Below are 18,506 nucleotides of genomic sequence, written 5' to 3'. Positions count from 1 at the left end.
CTTATATTCCCCAAATGAATGAGAACATATAATGTTTGTCCTCCGATTGACTTACTTCACTCAGCATAATACCCTCCAGTTCCATCCACGTCGAAGCAAATGCTGGGTATTTGTCATTTCTAATGGTTGAGGAATATTCCATTTTATACATAGATCACATCTTCTTTATCCATTCATCTTTCGATGGACACCGAGGCTCCTTCCACAGTTTGGCTATCGTGGACGTTGCTGCTATAAACATTGGGGTGCAGGTGTCATTTCACTGCATCTGTATCTTTGGGGTAAATCCCCAGCAGTGCAATTGCTGGGTCGTAAGGCAGGTCTATTTTTAACTCTTTGAGGAGCCTCCACACAGTTTTCCAAGTGGCTGCACCAGTTCACATTCCCACCAACAGTGCAAGAGGGTTCCCCTTATTCCGCATCCTCTCCAACATTTGTGATTTCCTGCCTTGTTAATTTTCCCCATTCTCACTGGTGTGAGGTGGTATCTCATTGTGGGTTTGATTTGTATTTCCCTGATGGCAAGTGGTGCGGAGCATTTTCTCATGTGCATGTTGGCCATGTCTATGTCTTCCTCTGTGAGATTTCTGTTCATGTCTTTTGCACATTTCGTGATTGGATTGTTTGTTTCTTTGCTGTTGGGTTTAATAAGTTCTTTATAGATCTTAGATACTAGCCCTTTATCTGATCTGTCATTTGTAAATATCTTCTCCCATTCTGTAGGGTGTCTTTTAGCTTTGTTGACGGTTTCTTTTGTTGTGCAGAAGACTTTTATCTTGATTAAGTCCCAAAAATTCACTTTTGCTTTTGCTTCCCTTGCCTTCATAGATGTATCTTGCAAGAAGTTACTGTGGCCAAGTTCAAAAAGGGTGTTGCCTGTGTTCTTCTCTAGGATTTTGATGGAATCTTGTCTCACATTTAGATCTTTCATCCATTTTGAGTTTATCTTTGTGTATGGTGTAAGAGAATGGTCCAGTTTCATTCTTCTGCACGTGGCTGTCCAATTTTCCCAGTACCATTTGTTAAAAAAAACTGTCCTTTTTCCAGTGGATAGTCTTTTCTGCTTTGTGGAATATTAGTTGACCATAAAGTTGAGGGTCCACTTCTGGATTCTCTGTTCTGTTCCATTGATCTATGTGTCTGTTTCTGTGCCAGTACCACACTGTCTTGATGATCACAGCTTTGTAGTACAACCTGTAATCTGGCATTGTGATGTCCCCAGCTTTGGTTTTCTTTTTCAATATTCCCCTGGCTATTCGAGGTCTTTTCTGATTCCACACAAATCTTAAGATGATTTGTTCCAACTCTCTGAAGAAAGTCCATGGTATATTGATAGGGATTGCATTAGATGTGTAAATTGCCCTGGGTAACATTGACATTTTCACAATATTAATTCTTCCAATCCATGAGCATGGAATATTTTTCCATCTCTTTGTGTCTTCCTCAATTTCTTCAGAAGTGTTCTGTATTTTTTAGGGTATAGATCCTCTATCTCTTTGGTTAGGTTTATTCCTAGGTATTTTATGGTTTTCAGTGCAATTGTAAATGGGATTGACTCCTTAATTTCTCTTTCTTCAGTCTCATTGTTAGTGTACAGAAATTCCACTGACTTCTGGGCATTGATTTTGTATCCTGCCACGCTACCAAATTGCTGTATGAGTTCTAGCAATCTTGGGGTGGAGGCTTTGGGTTTTCTATGTATAGTATCTTGTCATCTGTGAAGAGGGAGAGTTTGACTTCTTCTTTGCCAATTTGAATGCCTTTTATTTCTTTTTGTTGCCTGATTGCAGAGGCTAGGACTTCTAGTATTATGTTGAATAGCAGTGGTGAGAGTGAACATCCCTGTCGTGTTCCTGATCTTAGGGGAAAGGTTCCCAGTTTTTCCAAATTGAGAATGATATTTTCTGTGGGTTTTTCGTAGATGGTTTTAAGATGCTGAGGAATGTTCCCTCTATCCCTACACTCTGAAGAGTTTTGATCAGGAATGGATGCTGTATTTTGTCAAATGCTTTCTCTGCATCTATTGAGAGGATCATATGGTTCTTGTTTTTTCTCTTGTTGATATGATCTATCACATTGATTGTTTTATGAGTGTTGAACCAGCCTTGCATCCCCAGGATAAATCCCACTTGGTCATGGTGGATAATCTTCATAATGTACTGTTTGATCCTACTGGCTAGTATCTTGTTGAGAATTTTTGCATCTCTATTCATCAGGAAGGTTGGTCTACAATTCTCCTTTTTGGTGGGGTCTTTGTCTGGTTTTGGAATTAAGGTGATGCTGGCCTCATAGAACGAGTTTGGAAGTATTCCATCTCTTTCTATCTATCAGAACAGCTTTAGTACAATAGGTATGGTTTCTTCCATAAACGTTTGATAGAATTCCCCTGGGAAGGCATCTGGCCCTGGACTTTTGTGTCTTGGGAGGTTATTACTGATTACTTCAATTTCCTCCCTGGATATTGACCTGTTCAGGTTTTCTATTTCTTCCTGTTTCAGTTTTGGTAGTTTGTGGTTTTCCAGAAATGCATACATTTCTTCTAGATTGCCTAATTTATTGGTGTATAGCTGCTCATAATAAGTTTTTAAAATCGTTTGTAATTCCTTGGTATTGGTGGTGATCTCTCTTTTTTCATTCGTGATTTTATTAATTTGAGTCTTTTCTTTTTTGTTTTTAAAAAGGCTGGCTGATGGTTTATCAATCTTGTTAATTCTTTCAAAGAACCAACTCCTGGTCTTGTTGATCTGTTCCACAGTTCTTGTGGTCTCTATTTCATTGAGTTCTGCTTTAATCTTTATTAACTCTCTTCTTCCACTGGGTGTAGGTTTTATTTGCTGTTTTTTCTCCAGCTCCTTTAGGTGCAAGGTGAGCTTTTGTATTTGAGTTCTTTCCAGTTTTTTGAGGGATGCTTGTATTGCAATGTATTTCACCCAGGACTGCTTTTGCTGTATCCCAAAGATTTTTTGAATGGTTGTATCTTCATTCTCATTAGTTTCCATGAATCTTTTTAATTCTTCCTTAATTTCCTGGTTGACCTTTTCATCTTTTAGCAGGATGGTCTTTTAACCTCCACATGTTTGAAATCCTTCCAAACTTCCTCTTGTGGTTTAGTTCTAGTTTCACAGCATTATGGTCTGAAAATATGCAAGGGACGATCCCAATCTTTTGGTATCAGTTAAGACCTAATTTGTGATCCAGTATGTGGTGTATTCTGGAGAAGGTTCCATGTGCACTTGAGAAGAATGTGTATTCAGTTGCGTTTGGATGTAAAGTTCTGTAAATATCTGTGAAATCCATCTGGTCCAGTGTATCATTTAAAGCTCTTGTTTTTTTGGATATGTTGTGCTTAGAAGATCTATTGATTGTAGAAACCACCATGTTCAAGTCTCCAAGTATAAGTGTATTATTATCTAAGTATGTCTTAACTTTGGTTATCAATTGATTGATATACTTGGCAGCTCCCACATTAGGGGCACAAATATTCATGATTGTTAGGTCCTGTTGTTGGATAGATACTTTAAGTATGATATAGAGTCCTTATTCATCTCTTACTACAGTCTTTGGGATAATCTTTAATTTATCTGATATGAGGATGGCTACCCCTGCTTTCTTTTGAGGACCATTTGAATGGTAAATGGTTCTCCAACCTTTCATTTTCAGGCTGGAGGTATCCTTAGGTCTAAAATGAGTCTCTTGTAGACAGCAAATAGATGGGTCTTGCTTTTTTTATCCAGTCTGAAACCCTGTGCCTTTTGATGGGATCATTAAACTCATTCATGTTCAGAGTTACTATTGAAAGTTATGAATTTAGTACTGGAAGTCCTAGCCTCAGCAATCAGACAACAAAAAGACATTAAAGGCATTCAAATTGGCAAAGAAGAAGTCAAACTCTCCCTCTTCGCCGATGACATGATACTCTACATAGAAAACCCAAAAGTCTCCACCCCAAGATTGCTAGAACTCATACAGCAATTCGGTAGCGTGGCAGGATACAAAATCAATGCCCAGAAGTCAGTGGCATTTCTATACACTAACAATGAGACTGAAGAAAGAGAAATTAAGGAGTCAATCCCATTTACAATTGCACCCAAAAGCATAAGATACCTAGGAATAAACCTAACCAAAGATGTAAAGGATCTATACCCTCAAAACTATAGAACACTTCTGAAAGAAATTGAGGAAGACACAAAGAGATGGAAAAATATTCCATGCTCATGGATTGGCAGAATTAATATTGTGAAAATGTCAATGTTACCCAGGGCAATATACACGTTTAATGCAATCCCTATCAAAATACCATGGACTTTCTTCAGAGAGTTAGAACAAATTATTTTAAGATTTGTGTGGAATCAGAAAAGACCCCGAATAGCCAGGGGAATTTTAAAAAAGAAAACCATATCTGGGGGCATCACAATGCCAGATTTCAGGTTGTACTACAAAGCTGTGATCATCAAGACGGTGTGGTACTGGCACAAAAACAGACACATAGATCAGTGGAACAGAATAGAGAATCCAGAAGTGGACCCTGAACTTTATGGGCAACTAATATTCGATAAAGGAGGAAAGACTATCCATTGGAAGAAAGACAGTCTCTTCAATAAATGGTGCTGGGAAAATTGGGCATCCACATGCAGAAGAATGAAACTAGACCACTCTCTTTCACCATACACAAAGATAAACTCAAAATGGATGAAAGATCTAAATGTGAGACAAGATTCCATCAAAATCCTAGAGAAGAACACAGGCAACACCCTTTTTGAACTCGGCCATAGTAACTTCTTGCAAGATACATCCACGAAGGCAAAAGAAACAAAAGCAAAAATGAACTATTGGGACTTCATCAAGATAAGAAGCTTTTGCACAGCAAAGGATACAGTCAACAAAACTCAAAGACAACCTACAGAATGGGAGAAGATATTTGCAAATGACAGATCAGATAAAGGGCTAGTTTCCAAGATCTATAAAGAACTTCTTAAACTCAACACCAAAGAAACAAACAATCCAATCATGAAATGGGCAAAAGACATGAACAGAAATCTCACAGAGGAAGACATAGACATGGCCAACATGCATATGAGAAAATGTTCTGCATCACTTGCCATCAGGGAAATACAAATCAAAACCACAATGAGATACCACCTCACACCAGTGAGAATGGGGAAAATTAACAAGGCAGGAAACAACAAATGTTGGAGAGGATGCGGAGAAAAGGGAACCCTCTTACACTGTTGGTGGGAATGTGAACTGGTGCAGCCACTCTGGAAAACTGTCTGGAGGTTCCTCAAACAGTTAAAAATATACCTGCCCTACGACCCAGCAATTGCACTGTTGGGGATTTACCCCAAAGATACAAATGCAATGAAACGCCGGGACACCTGCACCCCGATGTTTCTAGCAGCAATGGCCACGATAGCCAAACTGTGGAAGGAGCCTCGGTGTCCAACGAAAGATGAATGGATAAAGAAGATGTGGTTTATGTATACAATGGAATATTACTCAGCTATTAGAAATGACAAATACCCACCATTTGCTTCAACGTGGATGGAACTGGAGGGTATTATGCTGAGTGAAGTAAGTCAGTCGGAGAAGGACAAACATTATATGTTCTCATTCATTTGGGGAATATAAATAATAGTGAAAGGGAATATAAGGGAAGGGAGAAGAAATGTGTGGGAAATATCAGAAAGGGAGACAGAATGTAAAGACTGCTAACTCTGGGAAACGAACTAGGGGTGGTAGAAGGGGAGGAGGGCGGGGGGTGGGAGTGAATGGGTGACGGGCACTGGGTGTTATTCTGTATGTTAGTAAATTGAACACCAATAAAAAATAAATTAAAAAAAAATAAAAAAATAAAATAAAATATGAAAAAAAAAAGAAAGTTATGAATTTAGTGTCATCATAATACCTATTCAGTCCCTGTTTTTGTGGATTGTTTCCTTGGACTTCCTCTTTCTTTTACAGAGTCCCCCTTAATATTTCTTGCAGAGCTGGTTTGGCGGTCACATATTCTTTCAGTTTCTGCCTATCTTGGAAGCTATTTATCTCTCCTTCTATTCTGAATGAGAGCCTTGCTGGATAGAGTATTCTTGGCTGCAGGTTCTTCTTATTTAGGACCCTGAATATATCCTGCCAGCCCTTTCTGGCCTGCCAGGTCCCTGTGGAGAGGTCTGCTGTTAATCTAATACTTCTCCCCATAAACGGTAGGGATCTCTTGTCTCTTGCTGCTTTAAGGATCTTCTCTTTATCTTTGGAATTTGCAAGTTTCATTATTAAATGTCGGGGTGTTGAATGGTTTTTATTTATTTTAGGGGGATCTCTCTATGTCCTCGATCTGAATGCCTGTTTTCCTCCCCAAGTTAGGGAAGTTCCCAGTTATGATTTATTCAAATACACTTTCTGGACTTCTGTCCCCTTCGACGCCCTCTGGAACCTCAATTAAACGTAGATTTTTCCTTCTGAGGCTGTCATTTATTTCCCTTAACCTTTCCTCAGGATCTTTTCATTGTTTTTCTCTTTTTTCCTCAGCTTCCTTCCTTGCCATCAACTTGTCTTCTATGTCACTCACTTGTTCTTCTACCTCATTAACCCTCATCGTTAGGACCTCCTGTTTGGATTGCATCTCATTTAATTGATTTTTAATTTCAGCCTGATTAGATCTAAATTCTGCAGTCATGAAGCCTCTTGAATCCTTTATGCTTTTTTCCAGATCCACCATAGGTTTATAATTGTGCTTCTGAATTGGCTTTCTGACATTGAATTGTAATCTAAATTCTGTAACTCTGTGGGAGAGAGTACTGTTTCTGATTCTTTTGTGGTGAGTTCTTCCTTCTAGTCATTTTGCTCATTGCAGAGTGGCTAAAAACACCTTGTACTGGAAAAAGGAGAAAAAGAGAAAAAAAAAGGGGGTGGTGGGTTAGGGAAACAAACAAAACCAAAAAACAAGGAGGGTTATTCTCTGATTCTATATACCGTAAATCCCTTGACCTCCCTTGGAAATTTCCAGCGCTGCTGGGTCAAGAACTTGCCCTTCCCTGTCCTTCCAGCTGGTCTTCTGGGGGAGGGGCCTGCTGTGCTGATTCTCAGGTGTGTGCACCTGGGGGAGCTCCCCAGACCCCTGCCAGGTGCACGGCTCTGTGGGAGCTGTTTATCCTGTGAGGCCCCGGTTCCCTGATGGCCCTGCTCTGTCCCAGGCACAGGGTGACACCAGGTGGAACATGGCAGTGGCCAGCTCTCCAGCCCTAGAGTCAGCTCCTGCAGTAACTACCACAGCTCCCAGTCTACATGGGCCTGGATGCTGGGGTGGGGTGGGGGCATTGATCTGCACAGCTGGGGGGTGCCCGGTGGCACGAGCATCCTCGCTGTCCTGTGTTCTCCTGGCCTCCACCTGTCCTAGGGGGAGCACCGGATCCTGGGCTGTGTCCCCCAGCACCCTGGGATCCAGGGTCTGCGCCACTGGAATCGCACTCCCAGGGCCGTGCAGCCCCTCCACGTGGAGCAAGAAGAATTTTTAATCAGAAAAATACGTGAAATGAATTGTCTCCTATCTCAAACTTAAAAACATTAAGTAAAGACAACTGAAGTTATTTTCAAGTATAGTTATAACAAAGGAAATAAATCCAAGAAGGAATTAGGTCAGTTTTTGAAATAAACTCCACTTGATTGGACTAGAACTTCCTATCAATTATTTTTTTACAAATGTTGCATATGCCATGATTTCATATATTTAATATTTATTATGAAACTTTTTGAAATAATTTTCCATTTCTGAACTTGTCATAGCCAAATACTAAAGAGAAAGACTTTCTATCATCTTACCAGGGAAACCTGCCTGTGAATGGTTTTTTGAAACATTAGAAAACACTGGCTGTAAGGTGAGATCAGCAAACTGATACTTTTTGTATATTTTTCGATTTAGTCAGTGAAGCCATGAAGCAGTGTGAAAGTGGATGTTATATCAAGGGCAAAGGAGCAAGAAATACCTAGCGGAATATTAGAAGAAATATCCTTCTTATTTAAGCTTCTTGTTTAAATAAATTTTAATCACTAAAATTTTAATCACTTAAATAATGTGTGAGAGGTATTCATTCATATGGCAATTTTTCCCCCCACTTCAACCATGTACCAAGTACTGAGTTAGGTAAATACCTAGCTCACAGTGGCAAATAAAACAGACACAGTGTCTGCCCTTATAGATCATATAGTATAGTAAAAGATCATTTAGTAAGAAAAGTAATAAACATATATTACATAAATTTGTGCTAAGTGCTAAATAGGGGAATAACCAAGTTACTTTGTTAGAGAAAAAAAGGGGGGGTGCAGAAGGAATTTTCAGCTTTCTATAAGAAATTTTGGACAGCCAACTGACAGGATCACTTTAAGTTCGCATATGAAGTTTGAGCTGGAACCGGCACTCCAGAGAGACAGGCAAAATTCTCCCATTGAAGGAACCACATGGCCAAAGGCCTGTAATTTGGAAAGATTGACAGCCTCCTACTGAGAGAAAAAGGCCAGCACAGCTAGTATTTGCCTCAAAATGTTAATAATATTGTTTGGGTTCATGAACATGAAAAAATGCTAATTCCTTAAGGACATTTTTTTAAATCTATTTATCTCAATAGTCTGCTCCCTTATACACTTGTCCAGAAAAGAACATGATTTAGTTTTCACCAAGATTGATATAAAATGATTTTAACTTAGAGGAAGGAAAAGACTATATATAGCTTTCCCCTATGGCTTCAACTCCAATCTGCAAAATTCCTTCCTCCAGCATTTTTTATTCTCATTACTTTTATATCTAAAATATTTTATAATCCTCTGTAATAATTAGCTGAGGTCTCAAAAACTAGTCTTTATCTTTCTCATGCATATACATTTATCCATCTTTTTGTTCCTCACTTCTTCAGAGTCAGATTCCACGACAGAAAAAGTATGACAGAAAAAGTAAAAACCCCTGTTATTCCAGGCAATCAGCCTCAGGTTCCACTAGTTCTTTCCACTACCTACTGACATTGCCAGTCACCCTATGACCTATAGAGAAATAACTGATGCCCTCCTTGAGAGTTTAAACCATTACACATGTAGTTTCAGAAAACAGGGACTATACTCCAATCCCTTTCTTTAAATATTACCTAGTAGAGCATCCTGTGCCCAATGGACACTATGCACTCTTGACTGATTCAACAATCCAACTGAGAGGATTATATATTTCTGGCAGTACCAAGAATCCAACACACTAAATACATCATCATGTGAGCCAAAGAATTGAATGAAGTAGCAAAGTATATTCTTGGCCACTGCTTGTTCCAGCAGTCATATATTTAATTTCAAATTTGGATTTATTTTTCTCTATTGTGAATGAACAAGACTCTCACTTAAAAATCAAGTCAACATTTTAATTAAAAATAATGTTTCCTTGAACCTGCAGTTGTACATTTGGGGACGGGGGGAACCATTGTTTTAACTTCGCTGGCATTTGATAGATTTTGAGGCAAATTTTGGCAAAGAACCATATACTTACATAACTATTTGGCATACCTCAAATGTAGCACTATTCATTCAGGAAAGCATATTGTGAAACAAACTTGGATTAAGAAAAAAACATCACGTGCAAATATCATAATGTGATTGTGGATTAGAGCTTTAGTCAAAAGTATGAGTGGTCAGTTGATTCAGAGGCCTGAGTTCCAACTCTCAACATTTGAAGTTCCATCTTGTTCTAACTTTCATAGGCCTTAACTAGAATGAGGGCTCCTGATTTCTCTGTATCTTGGAAAGGAATACTGAGGAGCGTCTACATATGAATTAAAGGTGGTAAAGCACTACTACTTAACTTTTGCAAAATAGGGGGCCCATGCTAGTGCTTTAGTTCTGACAAATGAGAATCATAGTATGGGGTCTTGCCAAGAAGCCACCAAAGGTCCTGGAAAGCACTTGGCTGAATTCCAAAGAAACTCGAGTGAGTCAGCTTGTTAAAGGTGTAATACCTCCAAAAGAGAGAGGACTGGGTTCTAGGACCTCAACCCTAGCACTATTAGAGACCCTATTTCATTCCTATTTGTTTATAGAATGCTTGGTATGATAAATCACACCGAGTTTGGATGTTATCACTTTGAAACTTAAATTACTATAGCATCGGTCATTTTTTAAAAGCCAGTTTCCTCATATTCTGAGGTTTCTCTTTTTTGAATAATATTGTTTCATCCTTTCCCCCAGTTGCTTCATGAGTGATTAAGCCATGGAGAATGTGTTGTTCTCCAAAGTCTTTCCTCTAATCACAGTAAGAGTAAAATGAAGAAAGTGAGCTACTTCCCTACCCTGGATGTTTATTTCCAGACTTTCCTAGAGGAGGTCAGGCATGTTCCTTTGGTGTTGGTGCATTAGGCAATGTTTGCAGGAATAGTAAGAGTCCCTGAAAGGAGAAACACCTAATCATTCCCTGAAGTCTCCCCACCTCACTTAGGAGACTTGCTAATATGAGGTCTCTCTCTACCTTTTCAAGAATATTCTTCTTCTTTTCAAAACTTACACAATGGGATTATACCTGATAGTCCATGCCCAGTACTTTCCCCTAAGAATAGCTTGGCATTTTGACCTTGAGATCTGGATGATCTCTCCAACTACTGGGGGATAATCATTGGGGTAACTCAAACTCATCTCATCAAATAAAACCCTTTATTCCCCCCAAAGGGATCTATCTCCTGGATTTTCCATTTTAGTTTGTGGTCCCACCATCCACTCAAACTGGAAAGCTGGGCATCATGCTGGATTCCTCCTCTGCACCAGTCTTCACATCTAATGACTCATCAAGGCTCCTTGGCTTTACCTCCTATATATGAATCAATTCCCTCTCATTCCCTGCTAGCTCTTGTCCTGCTTTGTTTCCTCATCTCTTGCCCAAATGCCTGTAATAACCATCAAATACATGTCCCTGTCTGTTGCAGAATGGCTCTGGAGTAGCCCATCCAAGGCCTCCAAGCCCACCAAGCCTCCAAGCCCACCCATGGCAGTACCCAAACTGAGCATTCTCCCTTTCCATTCTTTAATATACAAACAGGCTTTCTGAGTGTAAAGGAGAAAGCATCACCAACCTCCTCATACCACATTAACTCCCGTCAGGCCCCAGAGCAGGATCCCTCACAGTCCCAGTGTAGACAGGATGTGTAAAGTAGAGAGGGCATGCCCAGTCCATTGTGGACCAGCTCTGCTTGGGCCCCACTTTGTTCCTATTCAGGTGGGAGAGAGAACGAGGCTTCCACCTGAAAAGGATGGATAGAATGCCAAGTGCAGGTGCACCCTGTGGTCACAGCTCAGACCACACTGATGTCTTCTCCTTTCCATCACAGCGGGGACTCATTGTTCCTTTTCCCTTAGGGAAGAGCTTTCTCTTTCCCTGGCTTATTTCCCCTGAAACACAACAGAGAATTCAGGGTCTAGGTACCATAGACTTAACTGCTTTCTTTCATTGGAAATAAACTCAGTAATGCTTTGGGAATCATGACATTCTTCTAGTTAGATTTACTGAGTTTTTAAATTTAATTTTACTAGTAATCACCAAAAACATAGCCTGTATGACCTTCTTAATTGTCCCTAATCTTTGGAAATTTTCAATACTTAATGAGCAATATTGCTATTCTATTACCTTTCTCCAAGGTAATTACAAGGAGAACTTTAGGAAATCCCATTTACCTTATTTCTTGTACTTTCCATGCTTTTCCCCACAGTCCCCAGGTGAGGCATCTTAAAGGCAAATCTGATTACATCATTTCTTTACTTAAAATCCTTCATAAACTAAACTTTGTTCCATATGAGAATGAATTAAAGATTCTGTGTGATGGGCCGGCTGACCTCCCACCATCCCCTGTACTACCTGACAGGTTCAGGCAGCACTAAAATGCCTGAGTTCTCTCCTGCACACATCATGCTTGGGTTTCTTCTTCCCGGTTTTCTCTCTTGCTATTCCTCCTCCTAGAATATTCTCCCATCCTGCCCCCTTGGCTTAGCAAATTCCTGCTTAGTCATCAGGATTCAGGTTAGTCTTCACTCCTCCAGAATGTCTCCTCTGACCTCAGTGCTTGTCCACTCACTCATTAACCTGGGTATGATTCTGTCATTGAGCACGCGATGGTACATGGTAGTATTCTGTTTATGGGCCTGTTCCTTCATGACTATTCGTCTCTCTCCAGCCGCCAGCAGAGAGGCTAACAAGATTAGATGCCCAGTAGTGTTTCTTAAGTAACAAATGCAATGGAAGGTTTGGAAGGTTCTCATTCCAATGAGGACTGGTCTCCTCTGCAGGTCTTAGAAAGGAATTGAGGGCGGCAGTATCTAGTGAGGCCAAAAGTTAAAACTGAGTCTACTATCAGATTAGGAAGACAGATAAGACATAACTGCTCCTTTTTGCAGGTACTTTGGGACACTCTTCCAGCTGCCTTGTTGTTTCTCTTTTATAGTAGAGTTGGAGACAATGAAGTCATAGCCAAAAACTTTGTCCTTTTTTTTTTTTTTTTTTTTATTTATTTATGATAGTCACACAGAGAGAGAGAGAGAGAGTCAGAGACACAGGCAGAGGGAGAAGCAGGCTCCATGCACCGGGAGCCCGACGTGGGATTCGATCCCGGGTCTCCAGGATCGCGCCCTGGGCCAAAGGCAGGCGCTAAACCGCTGCGCCACTCAGGGATCCCCAAAAACTTTGTCCTTGATGGAGACACCCAACCCTAAAATGTTGGACCAGCTGTGCAACTTACACAAAGCACATCCTTACACAAAGCACACATATGTCCTGCACAGTCTAGAAACTGCTTTAGGAATAAAAGCAAATGTACAGAAAATGGTCTGTTAATATGTAATTGTATGTAAATCACATTCGAGCTTACAAATGACATCAGAGGCTGAGAACTTTGAGCCAGTATGCTTATATGCCCACTATGCCTTCAAGTCTTTCTTTTTCTACTGTATTTACATTTATTAGTAATAAATTAATCTCATTTAATCTCACTGAATTTATCCCATTAGTCCATTTTAAATCCAATTCCCCCACATAATTCCTTACCCAATAATAAGTTACAAACAAATAAATGTAGGTTGAAAGAATGGTTTAGTTCAGTCATCTCTAGGTGTTTACTTTGATGGTTGCTGTACTTGCCATTTTACATTCTTCTCTTTGTTCCTTACATTGGTGAGCTTCTAACTAGTAAGCCAGAAACTAGAATTTTCATCACAATTGCGCTCATGCTGAATAGTCACTGTTTATTGACTTGTCTGGTGAACAACTCAAGGGCAGGAGCTCTATCAGTCAGGATCCTAGCAGGAAATAGTATACACAGTCTAATTAGAGTTTCACTGAAGAAAGTTTAATAACATTTTTTTCAGAGGTGCAGCTAGAATTAGCCACTCCAACAAGGAGTGATGAAGCATCTAATGTCTCATTACAGTACGAAACTGCTATTGCTTCTAAGCCTGAAGGGCAAGAACAAGTAAGAGTGACCAGAATGTAGCAAGAGCTGGAACTACAGGCAGAGCAGCAGCCACAGGCAAAGGAAACAGTCACTTCCAAACCAGGATGGGCAATGAGGAAGATAGGGAACGAACGAACATCCAACCTCTCTTTTCTCCTGCCCTCCGATCTTGTGCTGGTAACCTCCTTAACTCAACCTAGCCAGAATGCAGAGGCCAAGTGGGCCTAGTGTTCCTGCTGTAGGGATCAGTCTCCTGGGGGCATAGACCAAGTCACAGCACAGATCTGCAGGGGCCAGCAGAATAGCACAATCAAGGACATAGGCCCCATTCCTCATTTTCTCCCTGATACTTAGCACTGTACTTTTCATCCGGGTCCCAATAAATATTTAGTAAATAAATTATTCTCTTTAAGTATTTACCAATAAACTAGGCTAATCCAAAAGTGACGGAATTGCTGGTGAAACTATTCAACAACCAAAAATTGGTTGACCTGACCCAAGGCCTGTTTTCCATCACTGGTTTCATTAAAGATTCACCACCCATCTGCCTTTCATTATTATTACCCCCTCATAGACTTCAAGTTTTAAGACAATTTGTCTGTCAAACATAATTTTAAAGCAACTATTATTAATCAAATCCACACATTGTCACCCAGCTTCTAATTAGCATAAAACACCTAAGATTACCACACTGAGTTTATATAGCCCAACCAAAAGAAAAGCGATTTGACCTTTTAAGCTCTGTAATTTTACCAAGAAAAAGACACATGTTTTTTAATATCTGAAATAGGTCTTTACTCCTGTTACTTCCTTCTCAAAGTTTCAAGACCCTCTAAGATCAAGAAATGAAATTTGATAAACTGGTGTCCTGTAGAATTAAAGCCAGCATGAAACTTATAACTGGCTTTGTGATGACCACTTCACCCTTTATATGAATGTACTATATATTTATATATGAACTTATTTAGCTATAGGGTAATTCGCTGCTTAAAGGAAAAGATTTGTGTCATGAAGAAACAAAGTATCCATTTTCCCCACCATGATGACCCACCAATCTGTGAAATACATGTGGATCTCTAAACAGGGCATCTGGTTCCACAGTTTCTCAAATTACCCTCATCACTCCTGTAGCTGGATCCATCTTATTTCACACAGTTTCTTTCTCTATAAGATGGGAATAAAAAAAAATTACTCTTTGGGAACAAGGTTGTAATTTTATGTATTTTTTATGGCACTATGAGTTAAGCTTCAAGATAACTTTTATATTACACTTTTCAGATTCTAGAAAGATACAAAACCATATTCAGTTTTCAGAGTTTTATAGGTATTATAAGCGCATGTTAGGTAACATATTAAGTTTGCACTGTGTTTCAGATCTAGTATTGATAGGGCTCTCTCTTGAACTTTGTATCCACAATTCACTTTTAGGGAGAACCAAGAACATAAGTATTTTCGTCATTAACCATAAATTTCAATGGTTAATCCCGTGTATGATTAGCTTAGCTTCTATTTATCCAAAGTTCAGAAATATGGTAGATATCATCAGAACAAACTTTGTTTAGTTTTAACAAGTATTTTCAAATGTTCAGCTTATACCAGCAGACTCCAAAGCCTACGGTGGGTGATGGTCCAGTGAGGCCAAAGAAAAGACCTGGGTATAGTGACAGAGATAGATTAGGGAAACTTAGATACAGCGAGTCTCAGAGTAGCCAAATGGATAAAGCATCCACTGCTGGGATCTATGTGCAACTAGTTTTTATATCATAACAACGTAACCAAGCAACTGTCAGTGGCCCTTCCCCTCCCTGCACTGCCAGCATTTCCAAGAAGATCAAGGCCTGACACTTGGACATTCTTCATTGCAAGCTAGACAGTGCCACTCCCAGAGCCCTTGACCCTGAACACTGAATAATATGCTTTGCTGCACATTCTGCTTGATGGGAACATAGAGGGAGGACAGGATCTCTATGTTTTTCAAGATTGTGATTAACAGAAGCATTTAGGGTGTGCTTGCACAAACCAGCTATCTAGCATGTACCATACACCAAAGTGAGGCTCAAAGTACAATCAGAGATCCAGAGGAGGAGGGTCCCTTTACTTTGGTCACAGTGAAAGAATGACACATGTTCATTGCATGTGGATATGGTGTCTTTGATCTTTTTGGTTTCAGCTGCTTACCACATGGCAAAAATGACTGTGACAGAAAACTAAACTGGACTTTTTTTGAGGGGAGGGGGGATGACTGTGTATAGCAAAATTGCTGGCCTTGTTCTCCTCTGAGAACATGAGTTTGGCTAAGTAAAGAAGAGTTTCACAGGGCTGGTGAGGTTGGGAGTCGGGGAAGCAATGCCCTTCTGAGGAAATAAGGATATGCAGGTGATATGCACATAATTCTCCATCAAGGTGAAGGACCATTTCTATTGGCCTTTGATCTTTTGGGTGCTTATGACTTTGAAGCCCCTGTGTAACACTGGGGACAGAGAGGAAGACTGCTTAATGTCCAGTCACTGCACAGGCCATAAGCGTGGGTCACGCGACTGTCTTGGCTATTTATGTGTTTGGGATATAGCCCATGGCCTACTCAGCCCTAAAGAGACTCTTTGAGTGAACAAATATTTCAAAGAGTCCTTACCCCAGTTCTACCTGTAAGACATTCTGAGTCCCTATTCCACACATCTTAAACTTCATGGGCTTGAGAATATATATGGACAGGGAAAGGCCTTTAATTAGGACAAGCTTCTCTTTCCATACCCTCACCTCTTTTCCTCAGAGTCCATCATGAGTAGAGGGATTTAGACCCTTCCAAAGCAGAGAAATTCACACTAGGAAATGTCATAATCCTCCATCTGCAGCTGCCAGTCCCATGGAGTAACCCAGTGTCTCCTCACTTAGAGATCTTAGAGGCTCCCTGACAAAAGATAGGGGAAGACCAGAGTTGGGGGCTCCTGCTACAACTCAGTGCAGCCCCCAACTTCACCTGCCAGTAAGAGCCCCCAGGACTTGCCCGGACCTCCTAGGATCTCTTCATAGGTAATGGTCTGGATTGTTCATCTCTACTTAACCCCATCAACTCAGAGTTGAGCTTCTGTGATTAGTGACTCTGAGGCTTCTGTGCACACAGAATGTATGAGATGGGTAGGAAAGGGCAGTAGATGCATTCAGAGGTCCCAGGAAAAAAGAGGAAAGGTCTGAGTGATTGTCTTCCTTAAAGATCACACTTAGTTTCCTATTTGTAAGATGGGCATGACCCCATGCCTCATCTCCCTGCTGGATAATGGTAGGATACAGTAAAGTTGCATCAGTGAACTCTCAGAGTCTCTAAGCCCTATGGTCACAGTCAGACAGCAGTTCCACTGAGAAGCTAAAGGAGACCTGCAAAGACATCAATAGGAGGCTATGAGGAGCAGGAGTTTAGGATGAAGGGTGCTTCCTCCTTTACCTTCTCACCTACAGAGCCTTGTGGCTTTCATAACATCTCCATTAAAACTAGCCAAAGTGGGATAACAGACTCAACTTTAGGTTAATTGCTAAATGGTGAAATTGTTCTCACACACATTTTAAAACTCAGCTAAAGCCTCCACAGGTGCTGTGTGAGGAGAGGGAAAAAGGAAACTAATGCTGCTGAAGTGAATGCTTGTTTTCATTGAGTCTACCCTCATTGTGGGTTTATATGTGACACCTCTCTGTAGACTCCATTTATGTTGGAGGAAAATCTCTGTGACTTTGATCATCTCATCATTACATCCCCTGACACTCACAAATCACATTCTACTAGGCTTGAGCCCCCTCAGTGGCACCTTTTACATGCAAAATATTTAGCCATCCAACTTTTAGATGACTAAGAGAGTACCCAAATTCACAATCTGAAAGTAAACCAAACCCAGCAAAATTGTAATGCACCGATTTTTATGGGAGGGAAAACTGAACTGATAATACATAGTGAGCAAAAACGCAGATACTGTTGAAGAAGCATAGGCTGTGAGAGCTGGAAAAGCCCTTAAATTTCCTCAAATTCTACCCCCTTATTTTATAGGTGAGGAAAGTGGAGAATAAAGTCACATTCTTTGTGATTTTGATTGGTTCAAAGATGGGAACAGAGATAGGAACTCATGATCTTAAGTGTGGTTTCTTCCATTCCTTTCAGTGGGACACTCTACATTCCAGCAGCTGGTGTGGTTTTAATGATTAAGCTTTAGCACAGGACAAAAACTGTTCTCTGTTGCTTGCATTAAAAAGGCCAGGGAATGATGTGTATCCAACAGCCTGAAGATTCTAACCTCGAGTTTAGAAGAACTTTATAAGTTGTCTACTGGGACCATCCCTCCCATTTGGTGTTCAGCTTCTCCACACTGTGATCAAAGGGTTTGGATAATCTGCTAGGACATCTCTAAGCCTTCCTGTTCTACTGCTCAACAAATAGCCTAGGGAAGTTGTTTGTCAGCCTGATCTGCCTCTAACTCCAAACTTTGCCCTAGACCTGCTCCATAGATCTAAGAAAGCAGATTTGATCTTTTTTCCCCACATACCAGCCCCTCTCCAGATGGTTGAAGATGGCTGTCAACCTTTGTCCCAAGCTCCTTCCTCTACAGAACAAATGTCTCAGATCCATCAATGACTGGGCCAAGCAGCATGCAAAGATGGCAAAACCTCTCAGCAAAGACTATTTCCTGTGAGGCCTCCTGCTGCCTCGAATGGAAAATATATTTAGAAATAAAAAGAATATTAAGAATTTGAATTTATGAGATTTATTAAAATTAAAAGTTTTACTATCAAGCATTGTCATGCTTTTCTACCTATAAGGAAAATGCAAAGGTCCTTGCATTTTCTACTTTTTTCAATAACTACTTACCCTTACTGAGTCTGAATTCCCTCATTTATAAATTGGCAATAATAAAGTTGTGGGGCTATTAGAGATTATGTCAGCCCAGCAGAGTGCCTGCCACTGAGTGGACACTCCATATATGGTAGAAATGATCACAGCCTATGCTCCCCTTCACCTCTCCTAGCTCTTCACACCTCCTCCCTGTGCTCTTTGCAGGGTCAGAGTCCACT

The sequence above is a fragment of the Canis lupus genome, chromosome 33 (genome assembly GCF_048164855.1).
Source record: "Canis lupus baileyi chromosome 33, mCanLup2.hap1, whole genome shotgun sequence".
Classification (NCBI taxonomy): domain Eukaryota; kingdom Metazoa; phylum Chordata; class Mammalia; order Carnivora; family Canidae; genus Canis; species Canis lupus.
This window is presented reverse-complemented; position numbering follows the sequence as displayed.